The sequence below is a fragment of the Canis lupus genome, chromosome 16 (genome assembly GCF_048164855.1).
Source record: "Canis lupus baileyi chromosome 16, mCanLup2.hap1, whole genome shotgun sequence".
NCBI lineage: Eukaryota > Metazoa > Chordata > Mammalia > Carnivora > Canidae > Canis > Canis lupus.
Window position 1 is genome coordinate 57,809,627 of NC_132853.1, and position 7,076 is coordinate 57,816,702.

The 7,076-nt window shown below is 58.4% G+C and overlaps 1 long non-coding RNA gene across 1 annotated transcript; it reads left to right on the forward strand.

The window, feature by feature from the left end:
* The first annotated feature begins 1,454 nt into the window (after nucleotides 1-1,454).
* Nucleotides 1,455-4,176, forward strand: LOC140607570 (uncharacterized). Its single transcript, XR_012009544.1, has 3 exons — nucleotides 1,455-1,803; nucleotides 2,838-3,001; nucleotides 3,573-4,176. It is a non-coding gene; the product is annotated as an uncharacterized lncRNA (long non-coding RNA).
* Nucleotides 4,177-7,076: the final 2,900 nt, after the last annotated feature.

Sequence of the window (7,076 nt, forward strand, 5' to 3'; positions counted from 1 at the left end):
TTGAACGTTCTGGAACGCCATTGAAGATTCCTGAGGGCCGAGTGGGGCCGCCGGGGAAGAGCTGGCGGGGCCGCAGCAGGGTGGGCGAGCCCTGGCCTTGGGCAGGGAGCTGGGAAGGGCGGCCCGGCCAGGACCCCGGCCATGGGGGGCCCTCAGCGCCCTGCCCCAGCCTCAGCACATCACCCCCGGGGGCGGGGGCCTGTCACTCTCACAGGCAAGTGTTCCATTTGCTCAGACACATGATCTAAATGGTGCATGGCCCTGGCCAGGTGCTGAGTGGCATCCTGCAGGGTTGCCCAGGCAGCCTGCTGCCCTGGGGGTGAGGGGACGGGGCGTGGGGGGGCCTTCATGCCACATAAAGGGGAGCAAGCCAACGTGCACAGTCATCCGAACACCCAAGTGTGTCAGATGAAAGCGCAGCACCGCCGTCTCTAGGATGTGCCAAGCAGGGAAGCAAAGCAAGTGGGTGGATGCTGCTCTGGGAGTAGGGAGCCTACAAAAGGCATATGTTCCAGAACCTTCCGCCCTGACTTCGGTGAGCTGTAATGACTGCCGAGCGACAGTCCCGAGGGGATGGTCTTCCCGCCCCCCGCCCACACCCGGCCCAACACTTGGGCCAAGCTCTGGCCTCAGAACCTCACCCTGGCTCCCAGGCTGCCCTGCCAACGAGCTGCACCCACAGCCCTCAGCAAGACCCCAGCAGACAGTGGTGAGGACAAGCGAGCCTGTCCCTGCCAGGCAAGGGTCGACCTCCCTCTTGTGCTGGCCCTGGGGCCCGTCTGAGCCCCCTGCCCCGAGAGCAGGGGAGCAGGATGGCGCTTGGCACCCCTGGAGCTGGAGTCGGCCCAGGCCCCCCTGCCAATTCACGGGCTGCTCCTGAGCATGTTTCTGGTCTCTGGAACCCGCGGTCTTCTGTGAAAGGGCACAATCGCTCCGGGAGTCCGAGTCAGCGACTCCCTGGATCTGGGACAAGGGAAGCAGGTGCTGGAGACCCCCAAGACCGCAGGGTGGGGAGGGGGTGCCCGTGGTCGCCACGGCCCGCGAGAGGAACAGCGGGGTGGTGGGCGGTGGCTGCCTTGAGGGAGGCCTACGCGGAGGAGAGGGGCATTCTTACAAACTAGAGGAACTCCGCAGGCTCCGGGCTGCTGGGGCAGGGACAGGGAGGGAACAGACTTGGCACCTTGGGCTGGAATGGGTGGCCCCGGGTTGGCACCTGTGCAGGGAGGCCCCACAAACAGGAGGGCTCCCCGCCAGGGCCCTGCTGTGGCCCACGCTCTCCTGCAAGTCGTGTGTGCTGCGCTGCGGGATCCCCGAGATGGGCTGTCCTCCTGCACCTGGGCCCCTGATTTCAAGAGATGCTAACAAACCAGAGTTTGCCCCCCGTTGGTGGTGGCCAGGGAGGCGGAGGGGAGGACGGGGAAGAAGAAAGGGTGGGAGTGCTGTGCTGACCGAGCTTTGGTTGCTGGGAAGCGTTTTCACAAGGGAGCAGACTGGTTTGTCCCTCGTAGGACCCACGGGTGGAGATTGCGGGGCCCTGGGGAGGAGGAGAAGTGGCTAGCCAGCGTCAGGCCTCCAAGCGATGCTCTCTCTCCCTTGCCTGGTGGCTGCCTCCTGCCCCTGCTACCCAGCCACCTGGCAGGAGGTGCCTGCCTTCATCAGCTCTGCCCCAAAGCCCAGTTTGACCCAATGGCAATTTCACAACATCAGTCCGAATGCCCAAGAGAGAAAAGCTGGTGGGCGCACCTGGGTCCAGTTCATCCTCACCCAGGCACCAGGGGAGGAATCGCACAGAATCAACACGGGGTAGGTGAGTGGGCAGTTAGTGGGTGGTCTGTTACCCCCCAAAGGGGTCTGCATATATGGCATCGTATGAGTATGAGGCGTGGAAGAAGTGGGGCCCAAGAAGCAGAGGGAAGACTTACAGGGGGCCTTAGGCAGCATTCAGAAACTTGAAGGCCTGCCCACGAGGAATAGGATGAGTGCCTTGGCCCCAGGTCCTTTGGGAGAAGCAGGGAGGCAAGGTGGTACTGGAGCAAAACTTGTTATGGCGATGTCAGGAGCTTTCTCATCAGCAGGTGGGCGGACTGTCACGGAAGGGCTGCCTGGGGAAGCAGTGAGCTCTGCTCTGCTGCCAATAATCATGCGGACTCAGAGGACAGTGTAGAGGAGGGTGAGGCACAGTGTCCCTATTAGTTAGGGCTGTTCAGGGAAACAGCAAATAGGAGAGATTGGACATGGAGCAATGGGGATGGAGGTGGGAATGGAGATGGGGGAGGAGGTGAGGGTGAGGCTGGATGTGGGGGCAGAGGTGAAGGTGGGGAGGAGGTGGGAGTGGAGGTGGGGATAGAAATAGGGAGGGAGGTGGGGGTGGGGATGAAGGTAGGGGTAGGGGTGAAGATGGGGAGAGAGATGGGGAGAGATGGAGGTGGAGGTAGGAAGGAAGATGGGGATGAAGGTGGGGGTGGGGATGGAGGTGAGGGTGTGGAGGTGGGGGTGAAGAGGGAGGTGGGAGTGGAGATGGGGAGGGAGGTGGGGATGGGGATGGCGATGGCAATGGAGATGGAGAGAGATGCTAAGAGATTGGTGGTCAAGGAACTGGCTCATGTAGCCCCGATGGGTTGGACAATCCTGCTCATGCTGGGGAGGACTCTCTCCTTTCCCCAGCCCCTGGATTCCTGCACCAGCCTCTTCTAGAAACACCCTTGCAGACAGAGGAGTAACATCCAACCAGCTGTGTGGGCACCCCACGACCTGGTCAAGTGGACACATGCAATCCACTGTCACAGCCTCAGAGGGCCACCCCATGGCAACCCCAGCACGTGTCCCTGTCTCCACAGATGCTGCGTTCCCTGGGCCTTGGCTCATCTCTCCAGCTTCACCGCTGGCAAGCCACCCCCCACCCCAAGCCCTGGGATCCGTTGGAGCCACATCCTCTCCCCACCCAGATTGGGGCCCCCATTGGTCCCTCTGCCTCTCTCCTACACAACCTTCACTTTTCACCGTAAGTCTTCTAGCGACCGCCCTGTCGGCCCCCCAGTCCCCCATCAGAGGGAAACTCTCTCAGGGATAAATGACTTCATGAAAGAAAAGAACCAGGAGCCGGGAGGGGAAGCAGCATCGTGGGCAGTAACTAGACCAGGTGGGAGGGCTGGCCAGCCGCTTCAGAGTCTCTGGGTGCCAACAGGGCATCTAGCAAAAGCAAACCTGTATTTCCAATCCTCCTTTATCAAAATGTTTATGTGATCCGGAAATCATCCAACACACAGTGTGCAAGACGAGCTCCAGCTCACCAGCAGCCTTCCAAGGGCTGAAACCACCAGGCAAGCCTGGCCTCCCTCCCGGACAAGGGCCGGCTGCTGGCCAGAGGCGGCCTCTGCAGACTCGGGAAGCCCCGCCAGGGCCTCCTCGGAGCGGCCGGCCTGGCCCTTGCATTGCATCACCGGCTGAGTCCTTGGCAGGGAGGGGGAGCCGGGAGGAGGAGGAGGAGGCCACGGAGGGAGGGGGGAGGGAGGGAGGAGGTGGGAGGGAGGGAGGGAGGAGGTGGGAGGAGAGCTCTGCTTCTCATTCCCCAGGGAGGCCAGAATGCTGATGTATGCAGTCAACCCAAATCTCATCTCAGAAAGGAACAATGAATAAAAGGAAAGGTCTGACCTGTTTCCCAGCCTTTTGCACGTTCTCTTTTGGGATCCACAAGGCATTTGAGAAGTGTCCCCGGGACGTCAGCATCTGCACGATCACCACACGATTCTGCTCCTGTGGGCAGGGGGGCCCTGGCCACGAGGCACTGACCACGCTGGGGAGGCCATGGGGGGGCAGTCTGACCCCCTCCCCCTTGGGCTCCTGTCTGCTTTGCAACCAACAACTTCCATCAGGGTCTCTGCTCACTGCCCTAATTTTGCCCTTTCTTACTGCGACCCAGGAGGGGTGGGGACGCAAGGGTTGATGGCTTTACTCAGTTTAAAAGATAGACCTGCAAGGGCAGCACGTGGCCTGACCCCTGGGAGCTGCAGAGTCTTGACACAGAGACCAAGATCCATACACCCAACCTGCCCGCTAGACTCAATAAACAACAGCCACATCGGGGGCGTCTTTCAGATGCATAGACATGCAGTTGTGAATAATCAAATACAAATTGATTTTAAACCACTACCGCATTCAAAGCAGCTTTTTATCATTGTGAATTTTCTCGACCAACGAATCCTAAAAATAAAAGCACTGGCACGTGAAAAGATCCTCAAAGCGTTTGACATTAAAATGCAGTTCACAGACTTGGAAAGATGGGGAGTCTCGATTCCACGGCAGATCCTTCCTTTTTGCCGGAGAAAATAGGGTTTGGGGAGTTTAAGAGGCTTGGCCACAGTCACACGGCCCATGAGGGTGACAGCACCTGCACGGACCCACGAACCGACCCCGGGCCGGTGCAAGGGCTTTAATTCCTCTGAGCCCCCAGTCCTCCAGAGAGTGGACTTGTGGAATGGATTCAGTGAAGACATCCGGGCGCAGTGGTGGACACGGTGCCCAGCACGTAGCAGGCACTTAAAAAATGATGAAGAGCATCACCCACTGTTAGTTCCCGCTGTTGGGGCCTGTTGATCCCTCCTGGCATCCCAGCCGCAGTGACCCGGGGATTACCTGGCTGCGCACACACCCCGGGGCCATGGTGCGGCCCCTTCACTGCTACTCCATCCCCGCCAGCGGGAGGCAAGAAGCAAAGAAGCAAACATCCCGCACCATGAAGCCCTGGCCGGGAGCTCCCAGAGCAACCGATGTTCTCCTGCCATGGGTCTGCTCTTTCTCCATGCCCGTTGCCTGGGTGCAGGTCTGTGTCCCACATAAAGAGCAAGCAAGTGGGATCGAGAAACCAGGTGATGGCTGAGTCTGGGTGGCTCAGCCGGTTAAGCATCTGACTCTTTTTTTTTTTTTTTTCATGAGAGACACAGAGAGAGGCAGAGACATAGGTAGAGGGAGAAGCAGGCTCCATGCAGGGAGCCCGGTGTGGGACTCGATGCCAGGACCCCAAGATCACATCCTGGGCTGAAGGTAGACGCTCAACCACTGAGCCACCCAGGTGCCCCAGCATCTGACTCTTGATTTCACCTCACATCATGGTCTCAGGGTTGTGAGATGGAGCCCCGTGTTGGGTTTCTCGTGGGCGTGGAATCTGCTTAAGATTCTCTGTCCCCATCCTTCTGCCCCTCCACCTGCCTCCCTCTCTGAAAAAAAAAAGAAAGAAAGAAAGAAAGAAAGAAAGAAAGAAAGAAAGAAAGAAAGAAAGAAAGAAAGAAAGAAAGAAGCCCAGGTGAACAGCTCACCAGTTAGCACCAGTGCTTCAGAGCCATCGACCAGTGGGTCAGTGGATAGAGGCTGGGAGGACAGATGGACGGATGGGGTGGATGGAAGGGTGGCCAGATGAGAGGACCATTTTCTCGGGATAATCTCTGAAACCGCAGCAAGGGAAGAGCTGAGCTAGACAGTGAAGGCGCTGGGCCCACACCCCACGCGGCTGTCCGAGCCCTGCACCCCGTGCACCCCCCGGGTCGGCGCCGCCTTGCAGGGGAGGGTGGGGGTCTGAACGGGGAACAGACCGAACCTGGCCCATGGGTGCCAAGGAGCAAATCACCCTCTGCCCCTTGCAGGAGGCTCACTGGGGGGGGGGGGGGGCGATGCGGCTGAAGCTGGCGGTGCGCGGTCGGAGGGAGGGTTTCATCTGAGAAGGAGACCAAAGGTGGGGGGGCCGGCCTCCCCACACCAGCCCCGGCCCAGGGCAGGGCCTACCGTGTGCTCCCCCTGGGGGAGCGATGGCGAGAGCCCCTCGAGCCTGCAGCTATTTATAGCCTGCGCCTTTTCGTTTGTTTGGTTTTTTGGCTTCTGTATCCCAAGACCCCGTGTGCTTTGTTCTGCCCGAAGGGACACAGCTGCCTGGCCTTGGAGGCCGCTACTGCTGAGGACCCCACCTTGCTGGTGACAACAGAAAGCCACTCTAACACACACAGCCACACACACGCGCACACACACGTGTGCACTCATGAGCGCACACAAACCACACACTGGAGCATGCACACATGTGAACACACATACATACACATACTGGAGCGTGCACACATATCTGCACACACTCATGCACACACAACCACACATGTGCACGCTCATGCATGCACACACAGCCATATACTGGAATGTGCACACATATGTGCACATTAACATAAGCACTCGGAGCCACATACACATGCTGAAGCCCGCACATACTGATGCAGGCACACGTGCACTCATGTGTACACATGCGCACAACGTGACCACTCCCTGGTCAAGGCCCTGCTCTTCCTCCCCCTGTTTCAGGCACCCCCTCACTTCCAGCCCCCGGCATGCCATCCACCTCCCCTGACCTGAGCCCCATGTTTTACCCAGAAACTTGTCTCTGAAAGGCCTGCCCTGACACCTGATTTTAAAAACCAAATCCAAAAAATAAAATAAAATAAATAAAAAATAAAAACCAAATCCTTTCCTTCTGCAGAAGAAACCCTGAGCAGATCCTAGAGTACAGTTAAAAATTCTTTTTGTGGGACGCCTGGGTGGCTCATCGGTTAAGCATCTGCCTTTGGCTCAGGGCGTGATCCTGGAGTCCCAAGATCAAGTCCCACATCAGGCTCCCGCATGGAGCCTGCTTCTCCCTCTGCCTATTTCTCTGCCTCTCTTTCTCTCTCTCTGTCTCCCATGAATAAATAAATAAAATATTTTTAAAAATTCTTTTTGTAACCAAGGACCTGGGTGGTGGACACTTGTCACCCGCCCCTCATCCAGCTGGGTGCTGGTGGGGTGCATGCCGGCAGCGTCCCCTACAAGGTCAGGGTAGAAGTCTCAGGGTGATGGAGGGTATTTCTGATGGTCTGAGCTGTGGGACATGCGCAGGCCAAGCTGTCCCCTGAGAACTCCTTGGAGCACGTCAGTAAAGGCAGAGGCTCATGTTCTCGGAAGCTCTGAACCCAGAGGAGAGAGCTGGGTCCACCCAGAAGCTCACCTATGACACCCAGACCCTCTTTAGGGGTTTGGATCCTCCCATCAATGGATGGACAAGTGTG